The sequence below is a fragment of the Saccopteryx bilineata genome, chromosome 10 (genome assembly GCF_036850765.1).
Source record: "Saccopteryx bilineata isolate mSacBil1 chromosome 10, mSacBil1_pri_phased_curated, whole genome shotgun sequence".
NCBI classification, from domain to species: Eukaryota; Metazoa; Chordata; class Mammalia; order Chiroptera; family Emballonuridae; genus Saccopteryx; species Saccopteryx bilineata.
Window position 1 is genome coordinate 61607551 of NC_089499.1, and position 20855 is coordinate 61628405.

At 40.9% G+C, this 20855-nt stretch overlaps 1 protein-coding gene across 4 annotated transcripts in view; it reads right to left on the minus strand.

The window, feature by feature from the left end:
* The window catches only part of TASOR (transcription activation suppressor), a 72161-nt gene that overhangs the window by 30279 nt on the left and 21027 nt on the right, over window positions 1-20855 (minus strand). The gene's annotated exons all lie outside the window — the stretch shown is intronic.

A 20855-nucleotide genomic window follows, 5' to 3' on the forward strand; every position in this document is an offset into this window, starting at 1 on the left:
CTAGGTTTGTAAAATACCACACTGGCTTAGTGTCCTCGAAAGAGCCTAAATTCTAAGGGAATCAAAACCCCAAAACACTCAGACAGAGGCCTCAGAAGTAATACCTGTGGTTTTAGCTCAAATACACAGTTTTAGCCCTCTAGGAAAGGAAACAAACACCTGTGAACTCCACACTCCCGCTGCCTCTATTTACTACACCTTACTGTTTCCTTCCCCTTCAGAAAATAGCATTAACCAGATCTGTGGATTTTTATTACTTGATTTTACTATTTTGACTTTTCAATAATGTTACAAAAATGTAATAAAATGTAAAATATTAAGCTCACAATCTTTTTCTTTTTTTTTTTTTTTTTTTTGCTTGAGACAGAAAGGGAGAGAGGTGAGAAATATCAACTCATAGTTGCGGCACCTTTAGTTGTTCACTGATTGCTTTCTAATATGTGCCTTGACTGGGGGTGGGAGGCTGCTCTAGTCAAGCCAGTGACACCCTTGCTCAAGCCAGTGACCTTTGGGCTCAAGTCAGTAACCACGGGATCATTTCAATGATTCCATGTTCAAGTCAACGACCCCATGTTCAGAAAAGCGACCTCAGGATTTCGAAGCTGGGACCTCAGTGTCCCAGGTTGACGCTCTATCCACTGTGCCACCACTGGTCATGCTAAACTCACAATTTTAAATGACCAACCTTAGTTTAGATAAAATAAGCTACTCTAAGTAAGATTCAACAGAAACTACAGAGTCAAACACCCAAGGGATTCAAATTGGAATGATCGGATGTAATGTATAAAACAATAGGTATGAAAAGGTCAAAGAAATAAACAAAACAACTGGCATAATTGAAAACATGTTCACACAAAAACTGGTATACAAATGTTCAGAGCAGTAATATTTGTAATAGCCAAAACATGAAAACAACTGATGAATAAACAAAATGTGTCATTATCCATTCAATGAAATATGAGCCAGCCATAAAAAGGAATGAAGTGCTGATAACATGCTACAACATGGGTGACCCTTTTTTTTTTTTAGGGAGAGAGATGAGAAGCATCAACTCATAGTTGTGGCACTTCAATTGTTTATTGATTGCTTCTCATACATGACTTGACCAGGGGGGCTTCAGCTGAACTAGTGACTCCTTGTTCAAAGTAGTGACCATGGGCTCAAGCCAGCGACCATGGGACATGTTGCTCTCACACACAAGCCAATGACCTCGGGGTTTCGAACTTGGGACCTCAGCATCACAGGTCAATGCTCTATCCACTGCACCACCACTGGTCAGGCAACATGAATGACCCTAAAAAGTATTATGCTAAGTAAAGCAGCCAGGCACTACAGGACACCTAATACACGAGTCCACTAATGTAAGATGTCCAGAACAGAAAATCCATAAAGACACAAGTAGATTAATGATATTTCTAGGGACTGGAGGAAGAAAGGAATGCAGAATAAATACTTAATGGGTATGTGGCTTCTTTCTGGGGTGATGAAAACACTCTAGAATTAGTGGTAATGGCTGCACAACACTAAAAATCACAGAATTGTACACTTTAAAATGGCTAAGCCTGACTGGTGGCAGCACAATGGATACAGCATTGACCTGGGATGCTGAGGTCCCAAGTCGAAACCCACAGGTAGCCAGCTTGAGCGTGGCATCACTAGACTGAGCCCAAAGGTGGTTTCTTTGAGCAAGGGGTCACTGGCTAGGCTGGAGCCCCCATCCCTGTTAAGGCACATATAAGAAGCAATCAATGAACAACTAAAGCACCACAATTACGAGTTGATGCTTCTCATCTCCCTTTCTCTCTCTCGCTAACAAAATAGTGAATCTTATTTTGATAAAAATAATAGCAAGAAATATCAGAATATAATCTTCACTTCCTAGAACAGTGCCTGGCATATAATAGGTACCCAATATGTTAGTTTGTTTAAGAGAGAGATCGAACATTGAGCTGTTCCTGTATGTGCCCTGACCAGGGATCAAACTGGCAACATGTGCTTCCAGAACAACCAAGATGCTCCAACCAACCAAGCTATCCATCCAGGACTCAATTTTATTTACTGATTGATTTTTAGAGAGAAAGAGAAAGGAAGGGAGAAAGAGAGGGGAGGGGAAAGGGAACTATTCACTTGTAATCCCACTTAGCTGTGTATTTATAGGTTGCTTCCCACGTGTGCCCTGACTGAGGATTGAACCTGTAATCTGAAAGGATTAACAAAAATCTGCTTAAAAAAAAGAAGACATCTAAAAAGAGAATCAAATATAACTTCTAGAAATCAAATATATTCTCTGTGAAATCAGAAACTCTAATGAATGGCTTAAATAGCAAACTTGACATAGCTAGACAAAATTTGTAAACTAAGGCAGCTACGATGAAATTACTCAGAATGCAACACAGGGCCCTGGCCTGTTGGCTCATTGGATAGAGTGTCAGTTTGGCGTGCAAAGTCCTGGGTTCGATCCCAGTCAGGACACACAGTAGAAGTGATCATCTGCTTCTTTTCCACTCCACCTCCCCCTTCTCTCACACTTCCCCTCTAGTAGCCAGTGGCTTGACTGATTTGAGTGTCAGTCCTGAGTGCTGAGGACAGCTTGGTTGATTCAAACATTGGCCCCAGATAGGGGTTGCCGGGTGGATACGAGTCAGGGCACATGCTGGACTCTATCCTCTTCTCCTCTCACTTAAAAAAAGAATGCAACACAGAGAAATAAGTTGATGGAAAACACAAGAGAAGTTAACAGACATGAAGAACATAAAGAAAAGGCCTGACATATGATGGTTCGGTCTTAGAAAGGCAGTCTAAATAAATTACGTAGTAGAAGTATAATCAGAGATAATGACTATTATTCCAAAAATGAGAATATAAATCGAGAGATATGAAAAAATATAAATATACCAACCTGAATAAATAAGAAATTTACACCTAAATATATTTATGGTAACTGAAAAACACTATAGACAAAGTTTTAAAAAGCAACCGGAGGAAAAAAAAGATTCTATAAAGGAACAATAATTACACTAAGTGTACCTCTCAAAAAAATACTTAGAACCAAATGATAATGAAAAGTCTACATATTAAAACATTTTGAGTGGAATGTCCCCCAATCAAACAAAAAACCCACACCCTATTGGAATTTTTAAAAATTGGAATTGTATTAAATCTGTAGATCAAATCTCAGAGAGTTATCATCTTCATAATACTGTTTTAACCATAAACAAGATTATCTCTTTACTTCTTTACAGTATTCTTGGAATAGAATTTTATAATTTTCTGAATTACAATATACTTGTTTATTTTTTGTTAGGTTTCTCTATCACAAGGTACCTTATATTTTTATACTTTTGAAAACAGTATTTTACATTTCAGTACACTTTCTATTGCATATCTAGAAACGTAACTGATGTATATACATCAATTTTGTCAGGTTTATATATGAAATTTGAATGATTTGTTAATTTTTGTACATTCTTTAGGACTGCTATATAGATTTCATTACCTGGGAACAACACTCTTTGGTGTTTTCTCACTAGTCTTCATGCTTTTTATTTCTTTTTCTTGTATTACTGTGTAATTTATGAGCTGTAGCACAATGCTGAATGAAAGTGGTGATTGTAAACATTGTCTTCTTGATTTTCAAAAGAACACTTCTAACATTGCCCATTAAGTTTGCAGGTTTTTCATAGATACCTTTATCAGTTTAAAATTTTTTTATTTTTTTAACCACAGTGGGTTTTGAATTTTATTTAATGTTTTTCTCCCCCTGCATTTATCAAGATAGCCACACAGTGTCCTTTCTTCTAGCATGAGGGTTCTGCAAATTACATCCTGAAAGCCAATCCTGTTTTCTGTTTTTTGTAAAGAAAGTTATACTAGAATACAGCCATGCCTATTCATTTATGTGTATATACAGCTGCTTTCACACTATAATGGCAGATTTGGGGCAGAAATTCTACGGCCCAAGCCTAAAATATTTACTATCTGGTCCTTTACAGAAAATACTTGGCAATTCCTGCCTTAGCACATCAAATTTCTGAACTAGCTTAGGTTAATGTGAGAAAATTAAAATATGCTCAGCTTTTATCCTAGTATTGGGACCTGCTGTCCCTTTACATTTCTTTCATTTTCATAATCAGAGAAGTACAACGTAGGCCCTGGCCAGTTGGCTCAGCAGTAGAGCATTGGCCTGGCGTGTGGAAGTCCCGGGTTCGATTCCTGGTCAGGGCACAAAGGATGACCATCTATTTCTCCACCTCTACCCCACCCTTTCTCTCTCTCTCTCTTTCTCTCCCACAGCCATGGCTCAAATGGAGAGAGTTGGCCTCAGGCGCCGAGGATGGCTCCACGGCTTTGCCCTCAGGCGCTGAAACAGCTTGGTTGCCCATCAACAGAGCAGCAGCCCCAGATGGGCAGAGCATTGCCCTATAAGGGGCTTGCCAGGTGGATCCCCAGTCGGGGCGCATGTCTGTCTCTGTGCCTCTGTCTCTCACTTAATTAAAAAAAAAAAAAAAGTACAACAGAATATTGGGGTGGGGTGTCAGGATGTTGCTTAATAAATCTTCTGAGCTTTAAAATAAAATTTCTTAGACTCATACACATATATTTTTCCACTCCAGGAGTGCAGTAATATGTTTGCCTTTTTCTTTTTTTAATACTATGAGTGATGGTTAATTTTATGTGCCAACTTGACTGGGCCACAGGGTCAAATTTTAGTCTGGGAGTTTGTGAGAGTATTTTTGGATGAGTTTAACATATACATGGATAGACTGAGTAAAGCAGACTGCCCTCCCTACTGTTGGTGAGTCTCATGTAATCAAATGAAGGTATGAATAAAATAAAAGGTTGACTCTTCCTGGAGTAAAGAGAAATTCCTCCTGCCTACCTGCCTTTGAGTTAGGATATCAGGTTTTTTTCTCCCCGTCTTTGGACTCAAACTGAAATATCAGCTCTCCTGGATCTCTGACACTCAAACTCAGACTGGAACCAGCTATCCTAGGTCTCTACAACTTGCTAAATGCATTTTTGGGGACATTTTACCCTTTCTAACTATGTGTGTGTGTGCTGTGTGTGTGTGTTGGGGACATTTTACCCTCTCTAACTATGTGTGTGTGTGCTGTGTAGTGTGTGTGTGTGTGTGTGTGTGGTTGTTTTGCTTAAAAAACCTGACTAATATACCATGTTAACTCTCTTGATAAATGGAAGGAAAAAAAAGGTGTTAAATGTTTCATGTAACTCCTGTTATAGAAAAAAAAGTGTTAAATGTTCCATGTAACTCTCTTGATAAGTGGGAAAAAAGGCATTAAATAAAATTCAAAATTGCCCAGATTGGTTAGAGTATTGTCCCAAAGCACAGAGGCTGATGGTTCAAACCCTCTTTAGGGCACATACAGGAACAGATCAATGTTCCTGTCTCTCTCTCTTAAATCAATAAAATAAACATTTTAAAAAATTTAAGAAAACAAATAAAATTCAAAATCCACTGATGGTTAAAAAACACATTTTTCCTGACCAGGTCGCGGCACAATAGACAAGAAAGTCAACCTGGGATGCGGAGGACCCAGGTTTGAAACCAGCTTGAGCATGGGGCTCATCTGACTTGAGCGCAGGATCACAAAAATGACCTCATGGTTGCTGGCTTGAGCCCAAAAGTCACTGGCTCAGCTGGAGCCCCCCAGTCAAGGCATATATGAGAAAGCAATCAATGAACTACTAAAGTGCCACAACTATGAGTTGATGGTTCTTATCTCTCTCCCTTCCTATCTGTCTGTCCCTCTCTCTCTTTCACTAAAAAAAATTAAAAAAAAAATTAAACTGATAAAGGTATCTATGAAGAATGATCGGCCCTGGCCACTTGGCTTAGGAGTAGAGCATGGCCCAGATTGTGGCTGTCCCTGGTTTGATTCTGGGTCAAGGTATACAGGAGAAGTGACCATCTGCTTTTCCAACTCTCCCCCCTGCCTCTCCATCTCCACTCTCGCAGCCATGGCTTGATTGGTTCGAGGGCATTGGCCCTGAATGCTGAGGATGGCTCCATGGAGCCTCCAACTCAGGCGCTAAAAATAGGCTGGTTGCAAACATGGCCCCAATGGGCAGAGAGCATCAGTCCCAGACAGGGTTGCCAGGTGGATCCTGGTCAGGGTGCATGCGGGAGTTTGTCTATCTCCCCTCCTCTCACACTTGGAAAGAGAAAAAAGAAAAAGAATACTCATATCAGAAACAATATTCAAATTTAGGAACATCCCTTAAGTTTTTTAATATTAAAGTCAACTTAAAATTAACTTGACTTACCACTAACCAAGAGAACTCAATATAATTTTACTTAGCATATAAATCTCCCTGTGGGAAAATGAAACTTTCCCAGACTTCTCAATGCTTCTGCAAAAGGGCCTCACCTTCTGATACTCAGAAATGTCTATTATATAGAGTATTTGCTTTCATTTTACCCAGAAATAGTTTGCTTTTAACATACCTTAATAATTAGATCAGCAGTCAATTATCTAGAATTAACTGCTCTGATCCAAAGGATAATTAAATTTCTCTTGTTCTTCCAAGACTGCCAAGTGGGTACACAAGAAGGCTTTGGATTTAATATTCATTAACATTTTCAGAGGCCTTTTCAGGAGGGAAGGGAGATGGCTGCCTCCTGTTCTTTAGTCCCAAGATGCCAGAAAACTGAGAGTATCGCCTATTTACATTTCAAGCAGGAATCAGTCCGAGGAACTTGGGAGATGTCATTGGAACCAAGAGAGCTGGCTCCTAAAAAGATTTACTTACTTACCAAATTAAGTAAGGTAAGCGTGAAACACAGGTTTGATCACATTGCATACATAATCAAAACCTTATCCCACAGGGTAATATTCATCAATAAAAGTACATAAATTTCAGGTAAATATCTCCACAGCATTTGTTATATATGCTGTATACTTTTCTTTACTTCTTGATTCTGGGAAGACCCATTCCTCCACGAACCTTGCTCAGATGAAAAAATGATGCCAGTATTCTTCCTATGCTGATCTCACGATTAGGAACTAAGCAGTTATTATAATAATTTTCTGATAAGGTCTTTATTGTCCAGACTCTCAGTACTCATTCTCTGAAATGTAAAAACTAAAAGGATTTGGATAATTCACCACATCCAAACCTACTATGCAAACCTTCACTTTCATTTTCTGAACTCAAGAATTAAACAGATTTTCATCATGAGGAATACTTATAGACAGGCTTTCAGAGGAAAACAAAATATGTATGTAAATATGTTCATATGTATTGAATGTGCATGTATGTGCTGTGTTCTAAGATGTTTAATCCAAAGGTGTCTAAATAGTTGGTCAAAGAATTATTGCTGGATGTCCACCAATTCCTAAGTGTATTAATTCTAACTATATGTTTGTATATAATTTGACACTCCTATATATAAACAATTGGTTGGTGAAGAAAATCTACTATATGCACACAATAAAAATTCTACGTAGACACAAATCAGAATGGCACTCATCAACAAAACAACACAGAATTAATGCTGGCGAGGGTGTAGAGAAAAGCGAACCCTCCTGCACTGCTGGTGGGAATGCAAACTGGTGCAGCCACTGTGGAAAACAGTATGGAGATTCCTCAAAAAATTAAAAATCGAACTGCCTTTTGACCCAGCTATCCCACTTTTAAGAATATATCCCAAGAACACCACATCAATGATTCAAAAGGAGAAATGCACCCCCATGTTTATGGCAGCATTGTTCATAATAGCGAAGATCTGGAAACAGCCCAAGTGTCCGTCAGTAGACGAATGGATTAAAAAGCAGTGGTACACAATGGAATACTATGGGGCCATGAAAAAGAAGGAAATATTACTTTTTGCGACATCATGGATGGACCTGGAAACTATTATGTTAAGTGAAATAAGCCAGAAAGAGAAAGAAAAATATCATATGACCTCACTCATTTGAGAAATCCAACGAACAATATGAACTGAGAAGTGGAACAGAGACAGAGGCAGGATCAAAGGATCCAAAAGGAAAGCGGACAGAGGGAAAAGGGAAGACAGGGTGACAGGATGGGATAAGAGCAGAAAAGCAAATCCTGTAGGGAAGGGGAAGGGTGTCGTGGACTGCAAATGGCAAAAAGCCATTATAGATTCGAGGCTTAGCAAAAGGCTAAGTTCTCCCCCCCTTCACCTCCATATTGGCTATGATGCTGAGTATTTGCACCTACTTCACTTGCTTGCTTAAGTTGCTGGAAGCAATTTACATGCCCTTCCTCTTACTCTTTGTTCAGATGTTGGTTGATTTCACTTACAGCAGTAGGGGGATTCCTGTTTATGCCTTGGATGTGTAACTTTGTATCAAGAACTTTCTTGATTTGCATATGGCTATATAATAAAGCAAACTGGGGCTATGGGGCACTCGGATATTGCCATCAGCATTTGCAGAGTCCTCCCAGTCCCATTTTTTCTTAATAAGTGTGTTTCCTTAATTCCACACCGTTATTAGGAGCCGTGCTGGTCCGCGGCAAGTGGCGCCCCAACAGAAGACTTGAGTACAAGGAAACTAAAACTGAAGGCAGGTGATGGAATGCCCCAAAGTGAAGTGCACACAGTGAGTCAAGAAAGTTTTTGGGGAAAGTATAAGTGAGAGTAAAAGATTATGGGATAGGGTAAAAAATTAAGGGACCTTTTTGTAGAAATGTTTCCGTATGAGGACAAATCGTTGTCTGAAGAGTATCAAGGTGAGCTGGAAACAGAGGGATGTGAATAGAGGACAACTTGGAGTCTGAGGATGACTCGGGGGATAAAAAAATCCGTGGCTATGGCTGCCTTAGCCACGGGGCCTCCGCCGCCCTCGGTTTCTTCCTACATTCAACCCTCTGTTCCTCCGTTCCCTTATCAGGCTGATTCTGGAGTCTATAGCTCAAAATCTGGGAAATCTCCCTCCAACAATCTATAGACCAGGCTCGAAATACAGGGGAAACAATAAATGGCTTTACCCGTTTTCCTGTTGTAGAAATACAGGATGATACAGGGAGACTAGTGCGAGAACATGAACCTCTACCTTTTAGAACTCTGAAAGAACTTAAATCTGCTTGTGTTCAGTATGGGCCTACTGACCCTTTTTCACTTGGTTTATTAGACACTATTAGTGCAAAGGCTCTTCCTCCAAATGACTGGAAGGTGATTGCTTGTGCTTGTCTCTCCGGGGGTGATTATTTGCTGTGGAAGTTGGACTTTCTTGAGAATGGATAGGAGACTCAGGTATTAGGAAAGTTACAGCTTTTCCTGTTATGGTCTGATTTTCTTTAATGTTTTAACTACAATCTTCTGAACTTTCATTTTGTTTCTTTCTTATTCTTTGCCTGGAAATTGAGGCAGGGGACCTGTGTTGGATCTGACTATAGAAAATATCCCAGCAGCTGCCGAGAGCAAATTTTCTTGGGGAGATTTTGTTTAATCCCATCCTTCAGTCCCTCTGTCAGAAAATGCCCTGACTAAAATCAGGCAGGCATCTTTCTAATCTGGTTGTGCTCTGAAATCCCGAGTTTCTCTCTGGTTTGTCTGGTTCGTCTAATTCTTATTTCTGTTTAGTCTTTGTTTAATGTTGTCTAAAATGTGTCTGTTTTTAAGGCCTAAATTAAGTTCTCTTTTTTGCATGCAAAAATGGGAAATGCTGGCTCTAATATTTAGAAAAAAATAGAATGATTTTAGAACTTGTAAGGAAACTAGACAACCAACTTACACCCTTCACAAAAATAAACTCAAAATGGATAAAAGACTTAAATGTAAGCCGTAAAATCATAAGCATCTTAGAAGAAAAAATAGGCAGTAAGCTCTCTGACATCTCTCACAGCAATATATTTGCCGATTTACTTCCACAGGGAAGTGAAATAAAAGACAGTATAAACAAATGGGACTGTATCAAACTAAAAAGCTTTTGTACAGCTAGAGACAGTAAGAACAGAATAAAAAGACAAACTACACAATGGGAGAACATATTTGACACTACGTCTGATAAAGGATTAATAACCAAAATTTTAACTGGTAAAACTCAACACCAGGAAGACAAACAATCCAATCAAAAACTGGGCGACTGGCCGGTTGGCTCAGTGGTAGAGCGTCGGCCTGGCGTGCAGGAGTCCCGGGTTCAATTCCCGGCCAGGGCACACAGGAGAGGCGCCCATCTGCTTCTCTACCCCTCCCCCTCTCCTTCCTCTCTGTCTCTCTCTTCCCTTCCCGCAGTCAGAGCTCCATTGGAGCAAAATTGGCCCAGGTGCTGGGGATGGCTCTATGGCCTCTGCCTCAGGCGCTAGACTGGCTCTGGTTGCAACAGAGCATCGCCCCCTCGTGGGCATGCCGGGTGGATCCCGGTTGGGCACATGTGAGAGTCTGTCTGACTGCCTCACCGTTTCCAACTTCAGAAAAATAAAAAAAATAAAAATAAAAAAAGGTGAAAGAAATGAATAGACACTTCTCCAAAGAGGACATACAGATGGCCAACAGGCATATGAAAAAATGCTCCACATCATTAATCATTAGAGAAATGCAAATTAAAACCACAATGAGATATCACCTCACACCAGTCAGAATGGCGCTCATCAACAAAACAACACAGAGTAAGTGCTGGCGAGGATGTGGAGAAAAGGGAACCCTCCTCACTGCTGGTGGAAATGCAAACTGGTGCAGCCACTGTGGAAAACAGTATAGAGATTCCTCAAAAAATTAAAAATCAAACTGCCTTTTGATCCAGCTATACCACTTTTAGGAATATACCCCAAGAACACCATAGCACTGTTTCAAAAGGAGAAATGCACCCCCATGTTTATGGCAGCATTGTTCACAATAGCGAAGATCTGGAAACAGCCCAAGTGTCCGTCAGTGGACGAGTAGATTAAAAAGCTTTGGTATACACGTATACACACACACACACACACACACACAAACACACACACTATGGAATACTACTAAACCATAAGAAATGATGACATTGGATCATTTACAACAACATGGATGGACCTTGATAACAATATACTGAGTGAAATAAGTAAATCAGAAAAAACTAAGAACTATATGATTGCATACATAGGTGGGACATAAAAATGAGACTCAGAGACATGGACAAGTGGTGATTACGAGGGGTGGGGGAGGAGAAGGAGGAGGTTGGGGGAGGGGAGGGGCACAAAGAAAATCAGTTAGAAGGTGACCGAAGACAATTGGACTTTGGGTGATGGAAATGCAGCATAATCAAATGTCAAAATAACCTAGAGATGTTTTCTCTGAACCTATGTACCCTGATTTATCAATGTCACCCCATTAACATTAATAATAAAAAATAAATAAAAATAAAACCTTAAAAAAAATGAAAGAAAATTACTACAAAAACCAGGGGAGAAAACTAAGATGAGTTACACAACACAAAGCAATGTCTCATGTGAGAATTCTAGTATGTTATGAAATTGTTAAAAGAGGCAAACAAAATTAATAAACCCTGCTTCAAATGTCAAAAAAAAAGACATTCAGTTATAATCATCTAATATTCATACCTTGCAATCTGACATAATTCATACCTTGCACTCTGACTTAAGTTCATTCTTCAAAAATATGTAGCACTTTATATACTAATCAGTCATATAAATATGACCTCTATTATCTTCCTTAGGGCCAAGGAAAACTTCCTAATTGGTCCTATTTTCTAAATGCCTAGTTATGTGCCAAGAGCCATAATAAGTTCTCATTCAACAAAAGTTCTCACTCAATCTTCACAATTACCCTAAGGGAAATTTGTTTATTCATTAGACAAATATTTATTGAGTGCCTACTACAAGCCAGACAATAAATAAAACAGAAAAATTACTGCCTTCATGAAAGTTACATTCTGGCAGGATGAGGAGAATTTATAATAAAGAAATGACTTCAGGACCCTGGCCAGTTGGCTCTGTGGTAGAGCATCGGTCCAGCATGTGGAAGCCCCGGGTTCGATTCCTTGTCAGGGCACATAGGAGAAGTGCCCACCTGCTCTCCACCCTTCCCCCTCTTCTTTCTATCTCTTTCTTCCCCTCCCACAGCCAAGGCTCTATTGGAGCAAAGTTGGCCCATGTGCGGAGGATGGCTTCATGGCCTCCGCCTCAGGCGTTAGAATGGCTCCAGTTGCAACAGAGCAACTGTCCCATGGCAAAGTATCGCCCCCTAGTGGGCATGCAAGGTGGATCCTGGTTGGATGCATGCAGGAATCTTTCTGCCTCCCTACTTCTCATTTTCAGAAAAATACAAAAAAGAAAAAAAAAGAAAAGAAATTACTTCACCAGATAGGTTAAATTATAAAATACAAGACAAGGAAGAAAAACAGAAAATACAAAGGGTGATATGTTGGTAATATTAAATAGGGCAGTCACCATAGGCTTTACTGAATTCCTATTTTACAGATGAGGAAACTGAGGCTCAGAAAAGTTAAATAACTTTCCCACAGTAAACCAGCTAGTAAGAGGGGAGAAAAATAAAAATAAAAAAAAGAACTTGTAAGGTGCACTCATTTAAATTTAAATAGAATAGAATGTAGATCCTTAAGACTTACTGATTTGGTTAGTGCACTGTGAGGTGTGTTCAGAGTTAGGAACCAAATAGCAATTTAAGTATTAGGATTGATCAAAGTTATATGTTATACTTGTGTTTTTTGAGCATAAATTGTCTTTTTTATGTGTAAGGTTATACTCAAGCAAAACAAAGGAATTGAGCAAAATTAAGCAGGACCCTAATAAGTCATTTCAAGAATTTGTCTCACGGCTAATGCCAGCGGTTGAAAAAATAGTAGAGAATAAAAATGTAGGAAAGATTTTAATAAAACAATTAGTCTATGAAAATGCTAATTCTGCTTGTCAGATTAAACTTCGGCCTCACCGCAAGAGGGGAGATATAGAGGAATATATCAGAATATGCGCAGATGTTGGGCCTTCATACATGCAAGGTCTTGCTTTTGCCACAGACGTTAAGGCAAGATTTCCAAGATGATACTTTGATAAAGGGCAGAACAAGCGAAAGGAAGGAAGGTCGGTCAGGGAAGTACTTCTGCCCATGGATACTATTTCCAATGCAGGGGTTTGGGGCATTTTGCTAGAAACTGCCCTGCTCCCCCCGGATATTGGTCTCGGCCTCTCCCTCAAGGAGAGCCAGCCCTTAAGGCTCCGGACCTCTTTCCATTTTGTAGAAACAAGAAACAGTGGGTGAATAAGTGTAGGATTAAATATACTACCGGAGGGCAGGGAAACAAACAATGGGGCCGTTTCTCCGGCCCTATCAAACAATAGGGGCGATGTCAGTGTTTCCTCAGCAAACTCTGACTCCAGCAGGCCAAACATTGCCCAGCTATCCCGGGCAACAACAGGCAGTGCAGGACTGGACCTCAGTCCCACCTCCCAACTCGTATTAACTCCAGAGATGGGACCTCAAGCTATACTCACTGGAATTTTTGGGCCACTTCCCAGTAACACAGTGGGACTCTTATTAGGCAGAAGTACTTTAACTATGAGAGAATTTTTTGTTCTTCCTGGAATAATAGACTCAGATTATACAGGGGAAATTAAAGTAATGGCGCACACTCTGAGGAATATAGTCACTATCTCCTCTGACATGAAAATTGCTCAATTAATCCTTTTACCTCTTTTAAGACAAGGCCAAACCCTGCAAAAGGGACCCTGAGAGAATCAAAGATTTGGCTCCACTGATGCTGCCTACTGGATTCCAAAAATAGGTCAGAAACGCCCTGAAATGGAACTAACAATACAAGGGTGTAAGTTTAAAGGACTTCTAGATACCAGAGCTGATATATCTGTTATTGCTAAATTATATTGGCCTCCTTCCTGGCCCACTCATGCAGCAGCCACAGAATTACAAGGCATAGGGTAGAGTAAATCCCCTCAACAAAGTTCTAGTTTTTTACAATGGGAAGATAAAGAAGGTCACTCTGGATTTTTTCAGCCTTATGTGCTCCCTGGATTGCCAGTTAATTTGTGGGGTAGAGATGGTTTGAAAAATATGAGAGCATTGCTTGCAGTCCTAATAGTTTAGTCAGCACTCAAATGCTTGATCAGGGATTTTTGCCCACTAAGGGACTAGGGAAAGAAGAGCGGGGAATTCTCACCCCAACAGAAGTGCACCCAATACCAGAAGGTGTGGATTAGAGTATCAAAATTTAGCATAGGGGCCTTGGTAGCTCCTGCTACCCCAATAATGCATTGTGCAGACCCAATTACTTGGAAATCAGATAATAGACCAATGGCCCCTTCCTCAGGAGAAACTTAAGGCAGCTGCTCGATTGGTACAAGAGCAGTTACAACTTGGGCACATTGAACCATCTAATAGTCCATGGAATATGCCTATATTTGTCACTAAAACGAAATCAGGAAACTGGAGACAAGATTTGAGAGCAGTAAGTAAGACTATGGAAATTATGGCTCCTCTCCAGCTGGGACTCCCTTCTACTGCCATTCCATGAAATTATCACCTTGTAATTATTGACTTGAAGGATTGCTTTTTTACTATTCCATTTAGCCAGCAGTTCTCAACCTGTGAGTCACTCCAAACCCCTGCATTGGAAATAGTATCCATGGGCAGAAGCACTTCCCTGACCTTCCTTCTTTCGCTTGTTCTGCCCTTTATCAAAGTATCTTGTTTTGCCCTTTATCAAAGTATCGTCTTGGAAATCTTGCCTTAACATAGGGGTCGCCTAAAGCCATTGGTTGCGACCCACAGGTTGAGAACCGCTGCTTTAAGCCCTCATGATTGCATTCCCTGTTCCTTCACTTAATTTCCAGGCTCCCATGGAGCATACCAGTGGAGAGTTTTGCCTCAAGGTATGGCTAACAGTCCTACTTTGTGCCAAAAATATGTTGCTCAAGCTATCTCTCCAGTAGGAAGGCAGCACCCTAAGGCATACATAATTCATTATATGGATGATATTCTTATTGCTCATCCAGATAAAGACATTGTGTTGATTATTTTGCAACAACTAGAATATTCTCTGAAAGAATTGGAACTTTATATAGCTCCTGAAAAAGTACAGCAATCTTTACCTTTTTCTTATTTATGACAAATTATTGAGGGACAACAAATTCGTCCACAAAAACTAGAAATCAGAACAGATCATTTGTAAATTTTAAACAATTTCTAGAAATTATTGAGATATTAATTGGCTTAAAAGACCTTCCTTGAAATTAACTACCGGAAAACCGAAGCCACTTTTTAATATTCTTTTTTTCTTTCTTTCTTTTTTTTTTTTTCATTTTTCTGAAGCTGGAAACAGGGAGAGACAGTCAGACAGACTCCCGCATGCGCCCAACCGGGATCCACCCGGCACGCCCACCAGGGGCGATGCTCTGCCCACCAGGGGGCGATGCTCTGCCCATCCTGGGTGTTGCCATGTTGCGACCAGAGCCACTCTAGCGCCTGGGGCAGAGGCCACAGAGCCATCCCCAGCGCCCGGGCCATCTTTGCTCCAATGGAGCCTTGGCTGCGGGAGGGGAAGAGAGAGACAGAGAGGAAAGTGTGGCGGAGGGGTGGAGAAGCAAATGGGCGCCTCTCCTGTGTGCCCTGGCCGGGAATCGAACCCGGGTCCTCCGCACGCTAGGCCGACGCTCTACCGCTGAGCCAACTGGCCAGGGCCCACTTTTTAATATTCTTAGAGCCACAATTTTAATATTCTGATAAACCAGCTTCTCCTCGGCTATTTACAGCTGCGGGACAAGCAGCTTTAAAGCTTTTAGAAAAATCCTTGCAACAAGCACAACTAAAATACATAAATCCTGAAGAATCAATTGCCTTACTAATTTGTCCCTTGAGTTACACTCCAACGGGACTATTGTGGCAAGCTTCAGATCCTATTGAATAGATTCATTTAGCTGTTACTCCTAAGAAAGTTTTATCTCCATATTTTGATCTTGTCGCCTCCTTGATTATCAAGGGATATAGGCGTCTTACAGTTTATAGGTTTTGAGCCTCAAATTATTGTTGTTTCTTTTTTCAAAGGATCAACAACAATGGCTCTGGGAAACTTCCACTAAATGGCAAATCACTTTTGCAAATTTTACAGGCCAAATTAATTCTCACTACCCAGCTAATAAAATAGTTTAATTTTCATTAATTACAACATTTTTATTTCCTAAAACAATTGTTAATGAGCCCATTCCTGAAGCACCTACAATCTTTACTGATGGGTCCAGCTCAAGAATAGCAGGCTTAATAATCAATGGACAAGTTATACTGAAACAGTCACCTTAAAATCAGCTCAAAGAGCATCGACCTGGCGTGTGGAAGTCCCGGGTTCGATTCCCGGCCAGGGCACACAGGAGGGGTGCCCATCTGCTTCTCCACATCTCCCCCTCTCCTTCCTCTCTGTCTCTCTCTTCCCCTCCCGCAGCCGAGGCTCCATTGGAGCAAAAGATGGCTCGGGCGCTGGGGATGGCTCCATGGCCTCTGCCCCAGGCACTAGAGTGGCTCTGGTTGCGACAGAGCAACGCCCCGGATGGGCTGAGCATTGCCCCCTGGTGGGTGTGCCGGATGGATCCTGGTCGGGCGCATGCGGGAGTCTGTCTGACTGCCTCCCCGTTTCCAGTTTCAGAAAAATACAAAAAAAACAACAACAAAAAAAACAGCTCAAAGAGTAGAATTACATGTCATTATCATGGCTTTTCAGCATTTGCCTCCTTTAATCTCTATACAGACAACAAATATTTACTTATGGTTGTTTCCACTATAGAGACTGTTGTCTTAGAGACAACTGCTGATGAGGAACTATTTCAGCAGTTTCTCCTTCTTCCAAGACTTGTACGTCAACATAGAGCTCCATGTTTTATAGGACATATTCGAGCTCACTCCATGCTCCCTGGAGCTTTAGCACAAAGGAATGCCCTTGTTGATCAAACTACCTAAAAGAAAATTATTGCAGCAACCATGACAGATCGAGCAATTCAGTCTCATATTATTCATCACCAGAACGCCGCAGCCCTGCATAAACAGTTTAAACATTCTCAGGAAGCAGCACGGCAGATTGTTAAATCCTGTCCAAGGTGTCCTATACTATAACCTGACCCTTCATTTGGAGTTAACACTCAAGGACTCCTACCAGGACAACTTTGGCAAATGGATGTTACTCATATACCTTTATTTGGCAAACAGTCCTTTGTCCACGTTACAATGGATACTTATTCTGGATTTATAGTAATCTCTGCCAGAACAGAAGAGGCTGCTAACCATGTTATAGCTCATTGTCTGAATGCATTTTCTATTATTGGATTTTCTAAACTGATTAAAACTGACAATACTCCTACATATGCAGGAAAAGCATTTACTATATTTTATAGAACCTTTCAAATTACAGGTATTTCTTAACAATCTTTAAAGTTAAGGTATTATTAAAGTGTACCCAGCAAATATTTAAGGTCAATTTTAAAAAATATAAAAGGGAGAGTCATATCCTGGAACTCCTGTGGGTCTATCTTATCATGCTTTTTACTTTAAAATTTTTCTTTTGAGTGCTGATGAACAGGAGACACCAAATCCTTTTCTCCTGCAAACTTCTACCCTAATAACAGCTAATAACACTGTTTTGTCCTTTTCCAAATAGCTCCAGATATACAGAAAAGGTTTATATAGGCAGATGGGGATCCTCAATCCCCTCAGTGAGATCTTCTGAGCATGGCTTTTAAGGTACCAAGAGGCAGAAAAAGCCCAATAGAGATCAGGTGAACTACCAGCTTTTAGGATACACCCTTAAAGGCTCCAATGCCCCAAAGGGGTCTCATAGGACTCCATCTGGGCCCTGCCTTCAATAGTGAAAAGGAAGGTCATTGAGCAAAAGCCTGCCAGACTTACATGCCTTCGCTGTGAGGAAAAAGGGACACTAGAAGGCAGGCTTCCCCCTTGCTCCTCTAAGGGAGGGTTCAGTCTCTTCCAGCCCTGCTCCAGCCACCTGTGACTTAACCTTGCCCAGAATGCTGGGGTTTGTCATTGAAGGCTAAAAGTGCCCAGGGCCGTCGGCCCCATCTATGTCACTGTGGACAAGCCTAGGGTATTTCTTCCAAGTAGCAGGTAAACTGATCTCATTTCGTATGGACACAAGGGCCACTTAACTATGTCTTGCCTGAATATTTGGGTTTTTACTCATCCCTCAAAGATCTCTATTGTGGGTGTTGATAATCCTATTTTCTGCTGCTTTGTTTAATATATAGTGTTTCCTTTATTCCTCCTGCTTCAATGTCCCATTCATATTTTAGGCTGGGACCTACTTCTAATTTAGAGCTCTTTTTATCCTTTTTGCCAACCTCTATTGCGAATTTACCTTTGCCACCCAGCTTAGTGTATCCCAAGGTTCTCTTCACTACGCCACGGTTGCAGAGCTCCAGGGAAAAGCACCCTGGTCTCATCTCTCAAGGCTGAGGAGAACAGAAGCTCCATCTCCACACATGCTACAGATGGCTTTTCCAGTCTACCTAAATCATTACCAGCTGGAAGCAGCAGTCATTGGGACTTGGACACGAGCTGCAAAGTATAGAAATATGACAGCAATTCCTGTGCCATGCAGACTTTTCCTGTCCTGCTCCTTATGACAGCTTCTAATGGACTGAACTGGGGTTGGGTTGCATCTGCAGGAATTTGGAATGGTGTTGGTGCCAACTCAGACTTGGTGAACATGTTAAAAACATTACTCTTTTTATAGATTCTTGTTATACTGGCTAAGAATTTGCTTAAAGGTTTTAATCACTGTAATGTATTAGAATACTTGTTTGGGTATCTGTTAATATTGGCTATACTAATTTTGTGTTTGTTCTGTATTTTTTCAGTCTGCCTCCAAATTAGAATCAGGGAAACTAGAAAATCAGATGAGTGCAAATCTCAGCACACAAATTAAAAATAAAAAAGAAAAGGGGACATGTTGTGGACCGTAAATGACAAAAAAGCCATTGTAGATTCAAGGCTTAGCAAAAGGCTAAGTTCTCCCCCCTTCACCTCCATATTGGCTATGATGCTGAGTTATTTGCACCCACTTCACTTGCTTAAGTTGCTGGAAGCAATTTACATGCCCTTCCTCTTACTCTTTGTTCAGATGTTGGTTGATTTCACTTAGGCAGGGTAGGAAGATTCCTGTTTATGCCTTGGGAGAGTTCCTGTTTTAGCCTCGGATGTGTAACTTTGTATCAAGGACTTTCTTGATTTGCATATGGCTATATAATAAAGCAAACTGGGGCTATGAGGCACTCGGATATTGCCATCAGCATTTGAAGAGTCCTCCCAGTCCCATTTTTTCTTAATAAGTGTGTTTCCTTAATTCTGCACCATTATTAGGAGCCGCGCTGGTCCGCGGCAGGAGAGCGACAAGAGGGATGTACCAGAGAACATGGGGGGGATGTATTCAGGGGGACACTAGAATCTATGTAAACACAATAAATTAATAAAAATAAATAAATGAGAGACTCTTCCCCAAGTAATAAAAAAAAAAATTCTAGGTAGATAATATAAATGAATTTGCTAGTCCTGAAAATCAGTGAGACAAATCTCCATTTGACTAACTGGAAACTGAGCCTCAATCAAGTGAGAAGTAAAAAGAAGTCAGCTGCTGAATAACCCGTATTAAATGGCAAACCTGCACAAGAAACTTCTCTCTAATGGGACATCCTATCAGCATTTAAACACAAGCTCACCTATCTCATGTTAACAGGAACCTTGAAATAGCCACTCCCTTCTCTGCAACCACCCCGTCTCCTTCAGCTAATCTGTACATATTAGCATCATAAATTCCTTTTCCACTCATTCCTAAACCCATCACAATCTGATGCCTCACCTAATCTCTCTACCTAAACTCTACATACTCAGTATCTATTAAACTCTATATTATTGATTAAACAGTTCTTAACTCAGTCTCTTCTTACATCATCATCCATACCTTTCTTATCCAACCTTCCCTCCATCACCCTCTAATATAATCATTTCCTACCTCATCTCTCTCTCTCCCCGCTTCATTCTCTACACAGTAAATAAGGTAAGCGTGAAACATAAGTTTGATCATATTGTACACATAATCAAAACCTCATCCCATTTACTTTAAAAACCATTGCTCTTAGGATCAAGTCCAAACTTCAAAACTTTTAACACTGCTCGTATGATGCTGCAGAACATAGCTAGCCTCTTACATAATTTTCCAGCCTAATGTTCTAAAACTTTCTCCCAACTACTATAGTATTCTTTTATTTCTTCAACCTCACAAAGCACCTTCTTTGTAAATCTTTAAATATGCCTATCTCTACTGGAACAAATCACATCTGAATAATTCCATTTATCACTATGTGCAGTTCAGCAAAAGAGTCTCTTTGTCTCAGTTTTTAACGAAATATGTAACCTGCATAAAATATGATATTCAAGAAATACTGTTTGGGCCCTGGCCGGTTGGCTCAGCGGTAGAGCGTCGGCCTAGCGTGCGGAGGACCCGGGTTCGATTCCCGGCCAGGGCACACAGGAGAAGCGCCCATTTGCTTCTCCACCCCTCCGCCGCGCCTTCCTCTCTGTCTCTCTCTTCCCCTCCCGCAGCCAAGGCTCCATTGGAGCAAAGATGGCCCGGGCGCTGGGGATGGCTCTGTGGCCGCTGCCTCAGGCGCTAGAGTAGCTCTGGTCGCAACATGGCGACGCCCCGGAGGGGCAGAGCATCGCCCCCTGGTGGGCAGAGCGTCGCCCCTGGTGGGCGTGCCGGGTGGATCCCGGTCGGGCGCATGCGGGAGTCTGTCTGACTGTCTCTCCCTGTTTCCAGCTTCAGAAAAATGAAAAAAAAAAAAAAAAAAAGAAATACTGTTTGAATATCACAGTCACAAAATACAATAAAGACACTTCATGAGAA